The 21,238-nt window shown below is 39.5% G+C and overlaps 1 long non-coding RNA gene across 1 annotated transcript; it reads left to right on the forward strand.

Moving 5' to 3' along the window:
- Positions 1-469: 469 nt before the first annotated feature.
- LOC140706374 (uncharacterized) lies at positions 470-7,660 on the forward strand. The gene is made up of 2 exons (XR_012086014.2): positions 470-554; positions 4,690-7,660. It is a non-coding gene; the product is annotated as an uncharacterized LOC140706374 (long non-coding RNA).
- Positions 7,661-21,238: the final 13,578 nt, after the last annotated feature.

The following is a 21,238-nucleotide window of genomic DNA, read 5'->3' on the forward strand; positions in this document are numbered from 1 at the left end:
TATGTTTGCCTTTGAGAGAGGAGTTGAACCAGATGCCCTTTTCATGCATTCCAGCTGATGACAATGATAGGGTTCCAAAATAGGCCATGGGCAGTTGTTGTTTTGGATTTTGTTATTCAGCAAAAAGAAAAGTACAATGGGAACATCTGTAATTTAAAGACATGCCATTGCTATCTTGGTTCTTATTCTTCCCCTGTGTCAATGAAAGTATGTTAGAAAGAAAAGGACCCCTTAAAAAACAAGGATGCAATTTGCAGAAGAAACTTGGCAGGAGGAAACATAAAAATTTTGGTGCAGTCCCTAGAGCTTTCATACCTTTGTATCAGTTTTGATGGTAATGGCAATGTATATGAGTGAATTTTAATTAAATTAGCGAGATCACAGTGTCCCATGGCAGCACACTACACAGATTGTCAGCCAACTTCTTTTTCCTCACATTCTAGAAGCAAGAGTATTTTTTTTTCTGGGCAGCATGGTACAAACAAACCAGGATCGACCGAAGTCACACAAATAAGTTACTTCAAGATGTTGGTGATGGTGGCAATATCTTACAGGTATGTAATACAGAAGCATATATTCTGCGCTGTGCATACAGCAGCACATTTCTAATACACAGCATCAGGTACTTTATGTGTGTCACCCTGATCCTTTAAATTACTGCTGACCTGCAGATATAAAAGCTAGCTCCCAGTAACACCACTGACTGCTTGCAAATAATACAGGTTCATAGCATAGGCTCGAAATCAATTGCTCACCATTGTTTCTTCAGCCCAGTACAGACTGGGCACTTTTATATTGCTCATAATTATTCATTATGTTCAGTTGAGCTTAAATGTCCCACTTTTATGCTCTGGTGGGCCACCAGGCTGGCAAGACCATCAGCCATGGCTGACACATGTTTGATTCCTGTAGACTGCACTTGGTCTCAGTGATTAAATGTCCTTTTTTTCTGGCAGTTATGTTTGTGCCCAGGTTTGGTGTGCTCATTTGGAGAATGGAAGGGAAGATGTTCACTTGTTAAAGGACATCTGTTCTGGGGTGACAGCTATTTCCTATCTGCCAGCCACATGCGCCACTGAGGCCATCAAAGCTGCCTATGTCCCCCTTCACATTTTAGCAATCTGTCAGGCTCACAGAATGAAGACTGATTTCACATGGTGGATATGCTATCATCTCCCCAACCCCAATGCCTTAATTATGGTTCTCAGGAGACAATGTGAGAAGATGCACGTGCTGGAATTTTATGAGCCAACTTAGAATTCATGGGGGCGGGAGGAGACTGAATACTCACGATGTCCCTTTCATAGAGGACACTCACAGTTACTAGTCAAAATATGGTCCACATGAAAAAGACAGGCATTATGGCACATCTGCAGAAGCCCATAAATTTACAGACTGCCCATAAACAACTCCTGAAGTAATCAGAACCCACTATTTCTTCTCTTCCTCCTTTTTGCTATCTGGTCCTTTCTGAGCTATAAAGCAGTAAGAGACTGTGTGGATTGGTCCTTGAGGGACAGCACTAGACAACAGCAACAAAGGCAAAAATTAGGCAAAACTGCCAACTAGCAGAATCTTTCCATCATTCCTCCACTGTCCAAAATATATGGCACAATGCTCTGTTCCCAAGACCATCAGGGAACAGGTTTAGCACTCCTTTATCTGTGCCTCCCTTCTTGAAGGATATGGCTGCCATTCGATCCCTTTGGGGAAAAGTCATAAGATGCATTTGAGGGCAGAATTGCAGTGTGGATGACTCATTTTTGAGAACCCTGTCATCAGCTTACATTTGGCAAGTCTGCATTAATTTTGGGCAAAATATAAAATACCAGATTGAGCTTTATAATGGGTCACCTATAGAGATGGGCATGAACCACCAAATGGGTGGTTCATGCCATTTTGTTTCTCAGCAAAACACCTTCCCGCCCCACCTCCACTTGTGGGCACCCACTCAGAAGCAGCACCTGCACCCTAGCTTCCCTGTCATTCCTCCTCTGGGTGCTGCCTCTGAGTGGGCGCCCACTGGAAGAGGAGGGGGCTGGGAAGCACCAAACACCTGTTTGGCTGAGAAACAAAGTGGCACAAATTGGTAGTTCATGCCCACCTCTGGCACCTAACAAGTTTTAATTGCTAGCAGCTACAGGCTTTTCTTGTGGCAAGGCAACTGGTCTTAGTGGTGCTTTCATTCACATTAAAAATTGTAATTATATTTCAGTTCTATACAGCTCATCTCATTTTTGTTCTGTCACTATTTTTATATGACAGAACATGCTTTTTTATTACATTGTATTTTGCCTGAAGGCATAAACAGATTGAAACTAGCTCTTTTCCCCAACAGTAAAATAGCAGATCAGACTCCTTCCATCCCCATCTTCTCCTCAGTAAGGCCTAAAACATATTATCCTTAAAAATGTGGATTCAAATAATTGTCCTTGCATTAAAAGGGGCTAACCAAATAGGACATTAAACTCATCTTTTCATTTAATGCACATGGACATTTCCCCTCTCCCCCCCCCCAAAAAAAATCTACTTGTTGGGAGAGTCTGCATAGAGCAAATACTTTTCAAAAATGTGCCAGTCAGTGCCATGGCACCCCTTCAGTCAGTGGCAGGATGCATTCAAACAATTATTCCATTTAAAACACATTGTGCAAATATTCTTCCAGTGCAGTTCACACTGACCTGCAGTGTCTTGTGTATATTCCAGAGAAAAAAAGAGAAAGGTACTATGAACAATATGGACTGAATTCATTAAATGAATTTATTTATGTGACGGATGCCCCACGTCACGCCTGTCACTCATACCTGGAGCTCATTTGCATAAAGGCAGAGAGGCAGTTAAGTCAGTTAGAAAGAGTGAGTGAGAAGGAGAGAGGTTTGCAGAGAGAGAGAGATAGTCATAGATAGAGTGAGAAGTATAGCTAAGAAAGATAAGCTCGTTAAAGTTAATAAATAAAACAGGAGTTGATTGAATGTAAGACAAAATATATGATGTTTCAATGATTATGATTCTATGAAATGAAAAAAGAACACCTATGATCCCGAATTACCCTAATTACCCTAATACCCTTTAATAAACCAGTTCTGTTGTTGGCAGCCAGTGTCAGACTAAATCCTTTACAGTGTGGATAAAGAAATCCACTGGTGGCAGTGAAAGAAAGCAGGAACATCACCAACATGAGCCCTTTGGGTTGAGAAAAAGAAACAGGGGCACGGGGTGAACATAACAATTTCATTTTTCAAAAAGAGAGAGACAGATTTTTACCACAAGAAAGTTTCAAGGAAACAAGGAGGAGTGTGAGTGTGGATGTGGGAAAAAGAAGAAACCTGTAAGTTTTGGATTTCCCAGATACAGTAAATAAGTGTCAGCTGACTCCCATAGCCCTGTTTAAGTACTATTCTAAACAGCCTGCAAAGTGAAAAAATGAAGACAAACCCAAAAGACAGCATTCTCCAAACTGGTAGGTTGATACTTATTGGGACTGCAGCATATAGAGAGAAGGAAATTGACATGGCCTTGCGCTGCATTGGTCCACAAAGAGAGAGGTGGAGGGCAGGTTCTTAGCTGCTGTTGGAACAGGAAGAAATTCCCCACTGTTTGACTTGAACACTTTCGATAACCAATTCTAAAATGGGCACAAGCGCAATTGCTTTGGCACCAAATTGTTTTCATTCATTATCATCTTTTTCTTTTCCTTTCTGTGTTATAAAGGGATGTTTGAGGATACCCTGGGGTGCTCATATTTATAAGTTTCTGAATACTATTTGGGGCAGGATTTTGCTGATGTGGAGCCATGCCTTCCCCGTACCATGGCGATATACTATGAAAAAATAGTGTTGGTACAACAGTAGCCCTCTGGTACAGGATATATCTAATCCCTAACCCCATACCTGGAAGTATTAAGAGACCCTCAGCTAATCCGTTTACAGGTTTCCTATAATCAGAAGGCTTGCCTTGCCAGAGTTCCTGATCATGGGAGTTTTGTGTGCACAGCCAGCTGAATGCACTTAAAACATTTCTGCAGACCTTTACACGCAGTGCCAAAAAGCCAGCACACTTCCCTACGATGGGAAGGTTTGCTGGAGGAAGTTTTCATCCCATACATTTGCACTGGTAATACTGACTAATGAGGAATATCATTCCTTGGTACTGTCTAGATTGGTCCCTGGGCTAACTGGATATCTAGGTTCAAGAAGGTCAAGTCTCGGAGTGTTTCAATCTCTTTCAGATATGCAGGGCAGTCACAAATGCAGGGCCTTGCAAAGAAGTAAAGGTAAAACAGTCCAAGCAGGCTATTGCAACAGCAGGATCATAGCAAAGGCATGGTCAAACATTTCAAGAATACACTTACAGTAATTTGAGGAGCATGGTATTAACTAAAATCCGGGGGTGATTCAGGGCAGGTAGCAGAATCAAGAAACTTGCTTGTTCAAAGCTGGAACCCATGCTGTTTCAAAATTAACTGGGAGTGTACGTAATCTGGTCTTCTAACTGAAACCTGTTAGCAAAGACTTGAAATTCCATATGTGTGAGGAATCTTCTATCGCTGCTGCCCACTTACCTTTCAGGATTCTGGTTCAGCTAGGCATTAAGGCATACAATCGCTGGGTGGCTATTTCTACCTGTACCTGCTGGTCCTAACATTCTGCTAAGCCAGCAAGTAAACTGTCTTATCTTTTAATTTTATAGGTGAGTCAGGAACACTGTCTCTGTTTCCATTCAGGTCCTTTGCCCCCAGATGAACCTGACAGACCTTCTCTTGAGGTTCTAAAGATGTATGGCAGCTCTGATGTGTTCATCCCACAGAGTCTTTGTGGCTGTGAAGCATATCAGAGGAGGAGGAGGGGAGCCTGGCTTCGATCCGGGCCAAGCATGACAGCAATGAGACAAATAAAATGAAGATATGGCAAAGTACATTGTAGAAAATTAGTAAATCAGAATGTTAAGAGCAATCACAAGGATCCTCCTCATGCATCAGTTCTACTTCAGAAACAAAAAATCATATCTCCAAAACCAATGCCAGAACAGATTAAAAGAATTTCAAATGCATCCCTCTGTTTCATATATTGTGTTTGTCACCTGCTCTTCCACCACACCATTAACTTTATTTATTTATTTATTTATTCGACTTCTGTACCACCTAGCTGGCTAGACGGCCACTCTGGGCAGTTTACAATCACAAAGTAAGATACAAAATAAACATATTGCAAACATCAGTGGTGGGTATAAACTCAAAATTAAGTAAAATAAAACACAAATTAAAAATAGAACATACACCGTAAAGCAATATATGGTATGCATTTCATTTTTAAATTTGACCATAGCCACTCATGCTCCAACCTGGCTTGACACTAACTCAGACATTCTAATCATTCATTAAATTTAATCTATAGAAATAGATAGTAAACTGGAGAGGAGAACTCTCATAATGACTAATGAGACTATTCTAGAAGTTTATCTGAAACCAGATTTTGCAATGTTTAGGTATAAATGCCAGCACGAACGTAGTATATCTGGGAATCTATTCATTTTCATGAGTCAAAGACTAATGATGGTTTGACATTTAGTAAAATGTCCTGCAAGTGATAAAGAAATAAGGAGGAGTAAGGCATCAGCGAGTTTCTCTGCTTTGATCTATTTTGGAGAACACCCAGGTTCATGCAGGTTAAGATCTAAAAGGGCTATTAAGATCCTCTTGGGACTTCCTGAATAATTCAGTTCATAGATTACCTTGTTATAGTTTGAATACTCTGTATGCTGTGTGGCAGAAGGTGATGTCTGAAAATGGCTTTTGGCCTTAATTTGATTTTAGGTAATGATGTGGAACTCACACCCTCAATATTTGACCATCTGTTAAACTGGCATTGTTCAAACTGACCTGGTTCCAAATGTTCTGCTAAAGCAACTTGGTCAGCAGACATGAATTTGCCCATACTTAAGAACCACCTGTTGGTTGTTCTTCCTAACAAGACAGCAGTGTAATTGTTAAAAAGGAAATCATGTATATGTATATAAGCTCTCCGATGTCTTGTGAAAAGTCAAATGAGCCTTTGAAAGTCTTTTTTTGAGGGGGGGAGTCTATGAGCCAGACTCATAATCAGACACCCAATCTACTAAATATACAGAATAAGATGGTTGAGTGTTGTAGTCAGATTTTATTTCTTCAGACTGCAGAAGGGTTGTACATAGGATTATAATTTTCATTCTAAACTAGAATAAGTGGAGAGGGTTAATAGCCTTCCATGCACTTTGCTAATTCATTTTACAAAGAGATCATTTGTATTTGGAGACATATTTAAGAATCTTGACACAGACAACCTAGCATCTGAAGCGATACAGCTGTGAATTCTACTGCCACTGTCTCCCATCCCATTCTGTTTCCTACTCTTCTCAAGAGGGAGCAATCCAATGCATTTTGGAGAAAGGGGGTTGTAAATCAACCCTCCATTCAGTTAAGACAAGGTTCATAATGCCCCAAATCAGCCAAACTATTTTGGCACAACAGGTTCATTTCATTAAACCCCTATTCTATTCCTGTTGGTACAGTAATAAAATTAATAGCAATTTATTTAATCATTCAACTTGCTGCTTGAAATGGGTACCCTGCCTTGCTAAGATTAGGGCCAACTCTGGCTGTCCTAGTTAGCAACAACATGCCTTCAAAGCTTGGAATTAACACATTAACACTATGTTTATCATTTTTTGCATCACATTGAAGAATATGTATGATTTTATCTGACAGTTTAAAAGCAATACAGCCATATCCTCTCTATGTTAAAAGCATTACTTATGCTATGTCTCTGTCCACATTCCTCCTCCCCAGAAAGAAAGCGTTCATACATCTCCTCATGAAGTCTAACTCTATACAGGTGATTTCTCACCTTGGCACTTTTGATAGGTCTGGCGTCCCAGAAGCTCCTAGAATCCCTAGCCAGCTGAGTCAATGGGCAAAGTCTCTGGAACTATATAGCCAAACTATATACAGTGGTCTCACAGTGGAGAACAAGAATTGATTGCTATGGCCTACATAACCTGTGGAAGAATAAGACTGCAGTAATTTGGGCATTCTTTTGTTGAGAATACACTTCCAAGTGAAAGTCAACGAAATTGTTGGCTCTGTGTAGAGTTACAGTGGTGCCTCGCATTACGACGTTAATTCGTTCCAGCAAAATCGCTGTAGAAGGAAAACGTCGTAATGCGAAAATAAAAAGCCCATTGAAACCCATTCAATGCATTCCAATGGGCTGGAAACTCACTGTCCAGTTTAGATCCTCCATAGGGCGGCCATTTGCGGTGCCTGTGCAGCAAGGAATCTGTCCCAGAAAACAGTGGGGAGCCATTTTATTTACCCGGTGGTCATTTTGAAACCGCTGATCAGCTGGAGGAAAATCGTCGTTTTGCGAAGAATCAGTTCCCGAAGCAGGGAGCCAATCATCGCAAAGTGAAAAAAACCCATTCAGACTATCGTTTTTGAGCGCAAAAAGATCATCATAATGCGGTTTTGTCGTAATGCAGGGCAATTGTAAAGCGAGGCACCACTGTAATTTTGTTTGATGTCCATGAATATCTCTTTCTCTATGAATGAAGAGAAGAGATTGTGAATTAGAACTAAAATCCTCTTCCAACTGAATAGATTTCATATATGTTGAACCATGTTTTTTTTTAAACTAATAAAATAAAAAATAAGAAGCACCCCTAGCTAACAGTTGCATTATGAGATTTGTAATCTATCTGCTTAAAATGGCATATTGGAGAAAGCAATTCCCAAATAACAAAAACAGCACTTCTGAAAGAGCCAACAACAATAGTACTACCAGGAGTCCATAGTGTCAACTTACATTCTGTTCTTTGTAAACACCATTGTTTATTTCAGAACTAACAATTTAATTAATGGATGAATAGCACCGAGTCAGCAAATGAAGTCAGCCTAAGTGTTAACAATAGATTGATCTTCCCATTTATAATGTGTCACACAAATTTATTTTTCAGACCTAACAGTCCAGTTTCTATGCATTGTTATGTCATGCATTATGAAGACCATCTTCTCAACCTCAGGAGTAGAGAGTTCAAACTATAGTAAAGAATGAACAACCTATAGTCTTTTAGCATTTTTACAAAGGCATCCTCAGCTTACATTGAACTACAGAGCAGGAGAATTCAAGTCCAAAACAGATACAAGCCCAATCATAGGCATCCTTCAGTCTTGAGAGACTATGGTAATATGCTCTGTATGGAGGACTTGGAACAGTGTTTAGTGTTTCAACGCTGTATGCGAAGCTGGAGTGTCCTCTCCAGGGCATGAAGCCTGGGTAAAATAATATGGCTGTTACCCAAGCAAGCAGCAAATCTCCCTCCACGTCACTCAAATAGTCCAATGGAAAGGCAAGAGCCAGTACAACTGGTTTCAGCGATGTAGCAGGAGTTGACAGAATGACACGAACTGCCTCCAGGACTCCGGCTCTGGATTTTGCCTTGAGGTTAACTCCTGAAGCCTTTCCATTGGTGGATATAGCCACAAGGCAATTGAGGTTTGAAATTGGAGTTTTCCTTTTCCTAGGTGGGTTGCCTTCCAGGGCTGACGAGTTCCACCTACCCAGCCTGTTCCCTCATGGCATGGAGGATGATGACAGCGCCTCAGTGGGGGTTTGAAATTGGAGTTTTCCTTCTCCTAGATGGGCTGCCTTCCAGGGCTGACAAGTCCTACCTACCTGGCCTGTTCCCTTATGGCATTGCTAAGAACATCAACAACACTCTGGAAACAAACTGTTTGTGGTTTTGTTCTACCAAAGCTCTATAATTCAGGCAGTGATGGTTTCTTGTGTAGACACTTTAAAGACAAGCAATGCGGTTGAGAAAATACTCTTATTTTCTTTACTGCCTGAGAAGCAACTAAAGCACATTATGTGTGACACAGTTTGGCTCCGATGACCATGGGGTATGTCAAATGTTTCTTATGCTTCTAGCATATTGCCTATCTGGATTTATGCACCCATCATGACAAGTTCAAAGAAATAAGCATTGCATAGTCTCAATGAGTCAGTTTGGCACACATTCTACATGGCTGCTGCCCATTCCCTATCTGTATTTTATTTTGTATTTCTTCCCAAAGCATTTGTTTTTATGGTGCCTACTTCCAAGCTGTCCTAGCATTCTGCCACTTTTTCCTCCAGTATGTGATGTGCCCACAGCAGTGCAGAACAGTCTCTTTGGCATTAAAAAGTGTGTGTGTGTGTGTGTGTGTGTGTGTGAGAGAGAGAGAGAGAGAGAGAGAGACAAACTAATTGGTTGGCTTTCTTTTCTTAGAGAAAAAAATGTGAACTTGAAGGATAAAATATAGCCTTTCCCCTTGTTCCTTTCTTTTTCCCTTTTCCATTCAAATAACTTTTCTACCAGTTTACCTTTTTAATTTTGATCACGGCAGGTGAAACCTGAACTGATAAGAAAGGAGACTTATACAGGACAGAGGGACATCCATTCTCTATTCACATTTTTTGTCCAAAGAAATTATCGCTATTGGATTTTGACAATGGCAGCCCCAAGCATATGCTAGGGACAGGCGCTCAGAGACTTTTAGATTGTCATCGATCACTGTGAAATTTTCAAAATGTTCAATGAGGCAGTTGCTTCTGTAATTGCGGAGAGGCCCTCATTTCGGACTGCTTTCTTTAGAACCGTATATGACTGGTAATGAGCTATGAGATCGAAGTCTTCTCATCCGAGATTGGATGGTGACGTTAGCACCACTTGATAGCCACACTGAAAATGTTCTTTCTTGGTTCCTCTGCTTTCTTTCATCCTTCACTACTGTTTTATTTAGCTGTTTTTATTTTTAAAAACAGAGGGAGGGAGGGAGGGAGAGGAAGTGTGGACAAAGATAGCATTAGAGATTTAGAAGGTGAGCTGCAGAGTTGTACCCAGGAAATATGAATGTAAAGGGAAGAACTGCCTCATAGCTCAGTAGTTTAAGTATATGGCGGTGGAGTCAGAGGTTGGGAATTTGATCCCTCCGTGCCTCTTTGTTAGGCCTGGATTCAATCCATTGGGTTTCTTCCAGCTCTGCAGTTCTATGATGGTGGTGGTAATTAATTGAAAATATCAAATAGCAATCTGCAGGGTTGGGTGAGAGAATATTTCCTGCAGCTGAACTGCCACATTCTATGCTTTTCAGGTTGTATGTGTGTGTGTGTGTCCCCATTTTACTGACCTTTTAATGGCCTTTAAAAATTACAATATAACAGTGGCTTTGTGCAAGATCATCACACTTTCTTTGCAAAAGCCAATACATTAAAGTGTGTTTCACTTGTAAGTTAACAAAAAGGGATGTGCAGTCTAATTATATTTTATCAGATGAACTACAAAAAAAATTTTTTTACAGGTGTCTGTGATAGTTGCTTTTTTATTGCCATTTGTACTTCTTATGTATGCAACAAAATGTGAGCAAGTTACACTAAAAGTATCTGTTCCCATTTGTCCCCTCATTCACTTCACGTTTGAGTTAGTTTCTCTAACAATGAAATGCCCCACACATTTTACAACAGCTCTCAGTAATAAAAGCCAGCCATGTCTCCCCTTCCACCTTCCAACCACCTTCATTCTTGCTGCCAGAAATAAGAAGATTACCAGATCATTACATAGTACATTTGAATTTCATTGAGTTAAAGACTTAGTAGAGCTACGTAGGTTGGGGGTTAAGACTACTGCCTGTTTTGCAATTTTCTAAATTTCTACCTGGATACATTACCAGAAGATATTCACCACAGGACATGGACACCACATGTGGAAGTGTGATCCAATTTGCCCGCAGCCCCTCTAACATTCAGCTGAACAAGATTCTGTAGTATATCCCAATTTAAAGGAGGTTAAGTTCCAGCTAAAAATTAACTTCACAGAATTATCTGCAGCACCTGCTGAAACTGACTTCATTGGCTTCTTATGCCAGATGGCAGCCTGTTATGTAGCACACACTTCATGCCCTAATATTTCCCTCAAAATATCTTGGGAACATATTGGCAGCATCCAGTGTCTTATATATATATGTGTGTGTGTTGTTGTTATTGTTGTTGAACTGGCAAGTCAGAAACAACTTATAACCGAAGTAAGTGAAATATTTATGTGATAGTTTTTTAAATTTCATCACACACACCCCATGAGTTTCCATGGCCAAGCAGTGATTTGAACCCATGTCTCCTCAATCCTAATCCAGCATTCTACCCACTATACTACACTGGAAATACAGGAACGGGTTATACCTTTAATCGACCATTAAGAATATAAAACAAACAAAAAACAGTGAGCTTTCAATGATAAATAATATCTTCTTCTAGGCTGTGAATCAAGTTTTTGTGGGTAGTTCCAGCTTATGTGCTGTTATTCATGGCCGTCACTGGGCATCTCTACTTATATAGACCATAATAATCATGGGTTGTCAAGTAGGTTCTAATTTATGGCAACACTTTCAGGATTTTTTAGGCAGAGGTGTGGTCTACCATTTCCTTCTACTGGGGGCATCCTGGGACTGTGCAGCTTGCCCAAGGTCACACAAACTGGCTCTTCTGCTAGAAGGGAGAGTGAAGAATTGAATTCCCAACCTATGGCTCCACAGTCAGACACCTAACTCACTGAACTATCTAGGCAGCTACTTTTAGAGAGAGAGAGTTGGCACCAATCCTTTCCACTTTCCATGTTTCAATTTCAATTTTGTGTTTTTTGGTTTTTTTAAGATTTTCACCAGTGCTCCCAGAAGTATCAGAGAGACAGAAGCGGATGGGGGAGCTTTGAGCTTGGAAATATGATTTTTATTTTTGGATTGCACTTCCCAGAATCCTCAGCAAGCCTGCCTTCTACTTCTTCATATACTGAGTTTTCATTCTATTCCAGGGTCCTTAGATCTTCCGTATGCCCCCTTAATGTCTCTCCCACTGAGCATGTTCTTTTTGCCATCAATCCCTTTGAAATTCCAATGCTCAGGGAATCAAGACCAATGGCAACAGCTTCACTTCAACAGGGAAGCTTCCAGGGATGAAACTCTTTTAGTTCAGAAGGAAACAGCCACTTGATGCAGACTGGTGGAAATGGAAAGCAAAGAAAGAAGAGCAGTGCAGGGCACTGACAGAATACAACTGCAGAACTTGGAAATTTTGATTTGCTTTAGGATGGTTTACAGATGTGTTTATGTGTTTATTTCATGTACTTATACACCTCATAGTCCATGTACACTTATATACCACCATGTCGAATCCAACTCTCCTTAGTTAACTGCTATATTATGGCATTTGCAGTGTATGAGGTGGAGGGGGGTAGTACCAGATAGGGGAAGGTAACCTTGAAACAACAAAAAGAGACTTTTGAAGGAGTCAGTAATGAATGTGCCACAACAGTGGCAGCCCACACACTGTCCTCTGTAAATCCCACCCACCCATCCCCAGATCTAACAGTTTTGTTAAAGAATTAACACTAATCCAATGGCTGAAACCCCATAGTAAATCACAAGTAGAGTGTGTGTGTTTTGTGCCATCAACTCAGAACTGATTTACAGCAATCCTAATGAGGTCTTAAAGATAGCTGATATATTTGAAAAATGGTTTTACCAGCTCCACCACCAACCCCAGTAAGTTTTCATGACTGAGCATGGATACAGCCCCTGTTCTCCAGAGTCCTAGTTGGTCACTCTGTCCACTACATATAATTTAATAAATAAATAAAATACATCATTCTGGGAACCCAGAAGCAGAGTAGCAGCATTAAATCAGTGGAGATTTGGTGATTTATGTTTCTGTGATACAATTGACCTGTTCTAGTTACAAGTTACTACTGGATTTCAGTCAGTGCAGTAAAAAACTCATCAGTAACAACAAATCAATGTCTCAAATTCTTGTACTTAACATTAATTAATTTTCAAATCGAATGTTCCAAGCTTCTCAATAAAATCTGAAGAGGGTTTATTTAAGAAAGAACATACCATTCTTCCTGAAGCATTCTTTGATAAATAATGATTGTTAACCCTACAGGAAGTTGCTTTTCCCCACTGATAGCTGCTGTGTTGCCCTCAAAATTTGTGCCCCCCGAAAAAGTGAGAACAGAGAAGACAGCTCCATTTCCCATCTTTTACTACACACAGTTGGCTACAAGGCTTCCAGCTTCATGACGAGACCCAGAAGACATGGCACTTTTCTAGGCTGAATAATTGAAACAGTTTGCATTTTTAGAAGTCACACCTGTAAACTACTCTTATAGTACAATATATAATTTACCAACACTGTCCACAAGGAATATTGCAGTTTTGTTTATTACTGGAATGCAGCTCCAGCCAGCTTCAATTTATTATGACTTTTTTAGTTTTGATTGTTTCTCAGTGACTCGGCTTGAGCCTTATCTAATAAGACAAGTTGAAAAGCTGAAGTTTTGTTTGGAACACAAACAAGATAACATAATATTGAAATGTAAGCTTTGGAATTTGTTTCTAGTTTAGTTTTGGAATCGGCAGGGGTGTCTATCTCTGACTGACAATATGAGTGGAGTTGCTCTCTTTCCATACAGTGAAATGTAAACAATACAGAATGCATGACATCTATTCTCAGCAGAAAGGCTGAGGAGAAACATATTCCCTCATTTTTCAGAGGCAACTCCCCCACCTCATTTTGGGGAAGCAAGTTTAAAAATTCAGAAAATGGGAAGTTATTCACGCACTGAATCCTTGGTTAATGTCTGGGGCTGGCAGTGGTGGTGATGGTTTTTTACACCTTGATGACAATTTGGAAAATCAGTCAGTGTTCAAATGCAGGATTGAGGACACAAGAGAACTATATTCTACCCACTCACTGAGTCATCAACTCAGTGTGTGATTTTAGGCCAGGATTGTTGTGAGGATAAAATGGGGAAGTGGAGCTCCCTGTGTGCTGTGTTGGGCTCATTGGAAAAGGGACAGGATACAAGTTCAACCAATAAACACATTTTAAAATAAAGGTTGTTTTTTTTAAAAAAAAAAAAAACTAAAAAGTGATCATTTCGTCCTCTCACCTTAACACAGGCAGTTGGTGAGCCGATTCTCCTAAGAAAACCTTCCCAAGATTTGCATTTGTGGCTTGTTGATCTTTATTCCAGATCCTAGGTCCTTAACCTGTGGTCTTTAGACCCCCAGGGGTCCATGATATCCTCACAGGGGGTCTGCAAAGGCTTGAAGAAATGTTGTGATCTTTTGCAGTTGAAAAAGAAAGAAAGAAAGAAAGAAAGAAAGAAAGAAAGAAAGAAAGAAAGAAAGAAAGAAAGAAAGAAATCTTAATTTCCCTTGTTTGTGTAAAACTTGGCTTTTCTAACCTACCACCTCCATTAAAGATAAATAAAAGTAAATATTAGTTATGAAAAATAACTGTTTGATAGCAAATAACTGATATTTCTGCACAGGCTGAGAACATACAAGAATGATGCTGAGGGGCTGAGAAACAATATTTGACATTTCCTGCTACTGTGCAGATGGGTCAGAAGGTGTGGGAAGAGAGAGTTGGAGTCTGTCAGTGTGGGTAAGTGTTCAGACGGACTTCGTGGTCATGTTTCTTCTTCAATTTCTGCTAATAAAACCATTTGGTTATTGTCGAGTAAAGCAATTATTCGATATTATTGCAGTGAATTTTGTAACAATACACTTCGATTCAGCCTGACTGAACCTGAAATATAAAAGAACTGATGTTGATGAGGATGCATCCTGTTGAAAGCAAAATGAAGCTTCTTTCAGTCATCTTAAAGTCGCTATTATAGCAAGGAGTATCTGGCAATTAACTTCATGTGCACAGATCCTGAAGACAAGCAACTACCACAGTGTGTGTGTTGTGTTATGAGACATTGTCCAATGAGACCATGAAACTGTCAAAAAAAGCAAATCACTGAACTCAAGACTTTTTTAACAGCTTTGCAAAAATATGGATGGTGAACACCACCAACTTTTGCTACATTGTGAGATTTATTGGCCATCATGAGGTAAAGTTTTGTCTTGCTTTTGGGATTGAGAAACGAGATACGATTATTCCCCATGGATAAGCCATTTCACTTTCTAGTTTGTCAAATTAGCACTATCTGTCAGATATCTTCACCTATTTAAATATGCTCAACTTAAATCTTCAAGGAGAAACGGTTACAATTTTTCAAGTTGAAGTCAAGATCAAAACAATGATCAAAAAGTTGGAATTGTGGCATCATCGCCCATTGAATCGAAACTATGAGACATTTCCATACCTCACAAATATTCTTGGTTCCACTGACAAAAAGTTGTCTGGGGACACATCAATTATCACACAACATTTGGAAGATTTGCAGCATAGTTTCCGTGAATATTTTCCTGTTCCTGATGCAAGCAAAAACTGGATTAGAGATCCATTTTCAGTTAATATGTGTGAACTAGAGGGGCACACAGCAGTAGAGGAAGACAACTCATAGGAATATCCACAGATGGTGTTCTGAAACTGCAGTTCAAGGAACAGTCCCTTCCAAATTTCTGGGGTCCTTATAAGCAGATTTTCCAGAACTGTCAAAGAGGGCTATGAAAGTATTGATGCCTTCTGTAATGACGTACTTGTGTGAAAAAATCATTCTCTGATCTCATTTACCTTAAAAATAAGTATAGAAACTGTTTGAAAAATGTAGAGTCAGAGTACAATTTTGTACAAATTATATTTCTGTCATTTTCTAGCTTTCATTTTCATGTGATGCTTTGTATAGGTGTGTCATATTCATGATTTTATGTGCTTGTAATTTTAGTTTCTCCACCAAGAATTAAAGACAATGATTATTAGATCATCCTAATCTTTGTAGAAAAAGACTTACAATGTTGCATTACCTAGTGTTGGATTTGAAACAGAAACAACCAGGTTCGACCAACTGTAAAGTTCAATGGGTGATCATTACCTGATCATTGACTCTCAATGTCATTTAATTAAAACAATGGTTGTGAGTATAAAATGGGGAAATCCTGTACCATCCTGCTTTCCCTGGGCAACAATGCAATTTAATAAATCACCACTGGACATTTTGTGAAGCAACTAACTTTCAGCCAACTATGTGTTGTCCAGGGTGCATGCTGATCACATTTAACTTACATATCTGTGGCAATTCTCACTTTGATAAAGCAGCTGCTTTACAAAGAATTGGATGGCTTCCAAGCTGCTTCACATCTATCTTATTGTGTAATGTTCTGATCTGCAGAAGCAGGAATGTGTTACTTACTTTGTAGGAATTATTTTTTCATGAGCTAGGAAATACTCGAGCTTGGAAGTAATTACAAGCAAGATGATTATCTGTAACGAGTTACCTCTGGAGTTATATGTAAAGTAACTGGAACTCATAGTTACTTCCTAGATGTAATGGCTAAAAGCCAGTAGAAAGTCACAAGTAGACCCAATGAATCAATGGAGCTTACAGAGGCAGTCACCGATCAAACCCTCAGTGACGTACTACTGAATTTCAGCCACTCAACATCTAAGTTACTTAGGTATAATCAACAACAGCTGGTTATTTTCAGAAGTTACTTTTAAGATGTATTTTAAGGGATTGTTCGCACCATTTTAACAGGAAATTTTCAGGTTTATTGCCATTATTTTCTCCACCTAAAGCAGCAAAGGCTGTATTCTTTACTTTTTGTCATTTTCATTAAATACTTCCAGCATCAGAACTGATAACTAGAGGGAACAAGAATGTGTTTCCAGCTATTTTTCTGGCCTGCCAATAACAACACGATGTTGTTAATAACACACAAGGCAACAAATTATCAGAGAGAATGATAACATCTACCTGGCTGTTGAGAATTAATGAGTAACAGAATGAGTTACTTCTAAAATAGAACGTTCTGAACTCTGGAAGGCCCCATGTTTGAAACATATAACAGAATTTTATGTGGCCTGATGTTTTGGTCAGTCTATTTATGTATTTTACTTTATTTTTATCCTGCCTCTCTCCCTTTGAAGGGATATAGGACAGTGCATATATATTTAAAATAACAATAAATTAAGATATTAATATTAAATATATACTTTAATGTGTTTTAATATTAACAATTTAATATTAATGTGTTAATATTAAAACTAGCAATTAGTGAAATTACTAGTCTGAATATTAAAACTAGCAATATATTACAAGTGAAAAGCTAGTAGTTAATACATCGTTGTGGACAGTATTGGTAAACTAGTAAATGCATGTTGGCAGGAAAAACAAAACATAACAGAGCGCGGGGGGGGGGGGGGAGAGACCTTAAAGACTAACTGCTATATGTTAATATGAGCTTTCATGGAACTAGTCCATTTTTTCAGATACAAGAGTGAAAATGCAGAGGTGACATGGTGAAGCATTAATTCAAAGCTCTAAGATAAATGGACAAGGCCGTTTGCATCTCACACCTAATAATACATTACTAATGAAAACTAGTAATGTATTAATATTAAAATTAGTGATGTCAACATTAAAATATTACTAGTTAAAGTAAATCTAAATAAATCTAAAACACATCATAATCATCATTAAAAACATGTTGTACCCCTTACTAAAACTTCAACCCTGCCATGTCAATCACAGTTCAAAGGCCAGTTTAAAATAGGATGTGAAATGCATGTCATGGTGGTTAAACTGCTGTACTGCAGTGAAAACTCTGCTCACAACCTGGTTCGATCCCAGTGGATTCAGGTAACTGGCTCAAGGTTCACTCAGCCTTCCATCTTTCTGAGGTTGGTAAAATGAGTACCAGCTAACTGGGAGGAGAGGGAGGCAATGTGTAGCCTGCATAATTAAATTGTAAACTGCACAGATAATGCTTTTAGCACTATGGGCTGGTATATTAGGAGAATACATTTGCTTATATTTTTTTTTGCTTTTTTTTTTTTTTACCTCTCAGGGAAGGACTGTAAGATGGGGGCCAACCTAGACTCATGTGGGAGGGAACTCCATAGACAGGGAGCTTCCTAACAATTGTACAGTGCCTCCATTGCTGGAGGTCTTCCATGTCCATCATGACTAATAGCCACTAATAGTCTTATTCCACATTAATTTGCATTACCCCCTTGAAGGCTATCCAAACTGCAGCATGGAGTAATAATTTCTACAGATGAATTTCTTCCCAGGTGGAAAAGTACTACTCTGTCCTGAACACATCATTTGGGGCCCTATATTCTAATATTTTAAGAGAAGAGTAGGCAAGGACATCTTTCTTGTCTGTTTTCTCCACATCAATAGATGTGTGCACCTATTTTGTACTCTCAGGCCTTCACGTGTCCATTTTTTGTAGAACATTCAGCCCTGAGTTTTACTGGTACCAGTTAGAACTGTAACGGAGGTCACAAGAAAGTCAAAATTTCTCCTTTGTGTCTTCATGAGACAGTTTTCAGACCCAACAGCTTTCTTCACAGATCTCAGTATGAATGAATACTTTATTACGGCCAATGACCAATAAAACCAAATCAATATAAAATAGATACATATATTATATACTGTACATATAATTGTAGTTTTGTAAAATTAAGCAGAATTAATTTTTCAATAAAACATGATAAAACAAATCCCTCTTTCCAGTTAATAACATAATATATCTTTAAAATAAATAAAACCTCAGCCAGTGCTATATTAAAAACATCATATTATCCATTTAAAATTGCCGACCTAAACATCTGATCATGAATAACTATTGCTGCAGCACAGAATTTGGCCACTTGTCTCATAATATAAGGGGTATTGTCAGAGAGTAGCAACTGTACATAATCTTCCTCTGATCTCCTGGGAAATTTACAGATAATAGGAAGTAAAAGCTCCATACGTAGATCCTGATAGGAAGTACAGAAAAGGAGAACATGACCAACTGATTCAACTTTGCCACTATTACAAGGGAAGAGACAATCTGATGTAAGGAAACCTCAAAATCTTCCCTCTGAAGCATCTCAATATGCTGTGCTTATATTACAGTAGTTCCCTGCCAAATTATCTACAAAGTTCCATAGTAAATTCTTTTTTAAAAAAGCATAGAAGATGGTTAAAAACAGCAACACCAGCAGGCCTATGCCGGCTCTACATGTGCTGTAGGTTGATATTTTCCTGAAATTGTGTAATTAGGTTATGCCTGCAATATTGGGTGTCAGAATATTGCTTTCTTGTAGTAATTGTGTTAACCCTTGCAGTGAAGAATGTATTTGGTGAAATTAAATGGCAAACCTCATTTATGTTGCCTTGTATTGACAATGTGTTCCCCCCCGCCTAAAATATGGAGTTGTTTTATGGGTTTACAGTCAAGCAAATTTCAGAATGCAATCTCAGACAAATTGACTCTAAGACCAGTCATGCTGAAAGAAAGGTGGAGGAGTGTTATTACTGAAGTCATTGGATAGCAGTAACTTTTATGGGCTCTCCTACTGGACAGATATATTAGAAAGACAATCCCAGCTACATTGCCTGATAGCATTGCAAGCATATCATGCAATGCCAAGCAATTCACACCAAGAGCAAACAATTCTCTGGAATTTGTATACATGACCTCAAATCATTGACCCAGAGTTATTGTCCTGCACCTGGATCTCTCAGAAATGTCCTTGTTTGAGTAACTTTCTTTACTGATAGCCAAATGAGACTTTGATAGAGACATGGAGCTGACAGAATTATGTTCTTCTTCTTTGTGATGTCTCCAAAATGACATTTAATATCTGGGGCTGATGTCAAGGGAGACCAGACTGGCTTCTGCATGCCGTGCAACACCCTCCATCCCTGCACATAACAATGGTGGCAGAATCTGTCCTTCCCTGGACAAGATTTCCTCTCTTCAGCCCAGTTTTGCACAGAGGACATGGTGTTCGCTGAAGGAGGACAGGAACCAGCTGAGGCTCGTATTATCTGCGATGGCACAGGTCAGCAGGAGGCTAAGGAAATCTGGCTGCTCATGGGGTGGCATCAGCACCTCGAGGATTCTGTGTGGCAGGTGTTGAGGCAGGAGGAAACCTTTGCTTGGCTAAGCTTCACTGAGGTCACTCCCTTGGGGTGATTGCCTTAATTCCTTCTCTGACTCACCAACCTGAGAAGTCTGTGCCAGCCTCCTTCTCCTCCTGCTCAGTTGTGTCCTTTGGCTGCTCTTTATGCTGTCTAGAATTTTTTTCTGGGACCCCTACAGCTTTTAGAAAAAAAAGCTAGCTTGGGCTTAGGGCATGTGAAATAAAATTCACACATTGCTTAAAAATGGTATGATGAAATTAGCTTCATAGGAAGAGGAAATCCCAGTTTAGATGATGGAATGATCCAGTCTCCCTAAAGAGACAACGATCGCGGTCAGGGAGTCCCTCTGGGCACAGAACTACCACTTTTATTTCCTGAGGTAGGTCCTTTAGGCCTTGGAAGTGTGCAGTAAGCCCCATAGACAAGCCTGAACCTTAAAAGTAACCTTGATTGCTTCCAAAGCAATAAAACATAGGCTATGTGTTTCCTTAGAATACACACCAGCCTTGTAAAGAAGGACATTAGGACCTCTATTTACAGTAGCTACTATTAGCCTTCTTCCATCCACACTGGATTTAGCTATAGTCCTGCTGTATCAAGAGACTAGTCCTCTATTGAAGAATTATAAGAATTATAATTATTAAGGCAGGCTAAGGGAATTCAGGCTGCCCTTTGCAAAGATGGCAGCTGCTGCTTCCCTACCCCAAATGAAGCCACAGCCACCATCTTTGCAGAGGGCAGCCAGTGTCCCTTACTGCATGCTGTGGCTGTGCAGGCCACTGCAGCAGGCGGCGATGGATGATGGCAGCACTGGATAGTGGCAGCAGTAAGGCAGGGAGAGGAAGGGGGCGGAGGATAGGGTGTGGGGATGGGTGGCTGTGGGGGTGGCTGGCTGCCATAGGCAGAATAGGAAAACCATATGGGGATAAATAAAAATGGGAAATATTCATCCCTTCATATTCGTCAGGGTCTCTGGAACTGATGAATATGAAGGGACGAATATTTGACGAATCAGAGATTTCTTACCAATATTGTGATACATTTTTGTATTCATCCCCATGTCTAATAGCAATGCAACAAAAGCAAAAACTGAATGAGCATATTTAGAAGCAATTCAGCAAAGTGGCCTTTTTTCCTAGAAGAGTAAGAGAAGGGGGGAAACTCAGAAAGTTTCTCAGGAAAAAGAAAGTCTTGTGGAAAAAGAAAGATTCAACACCTTCCTAGCCCTTCTAAATGACACATTCTTATGGATCATGGATCATGTATTTTGGTCCCTGCTACAGATGTTTCTAGT

Source organism: Pogona vitticeps, chromosome 4 (assembly GCF_051106095.1).
Source record: "Pogona vitticeps strain Pit_001003342236 chromosome 4, PviZW2.1, whole genome shotgun sequence".
Classification (NCBI taxonomy): domain Eukaryota; kingdom Metazoa; phylum Chordata; class Lepidosauria; order Squamata; family Agamidae; genus Pogona; species Pogona vitticeps.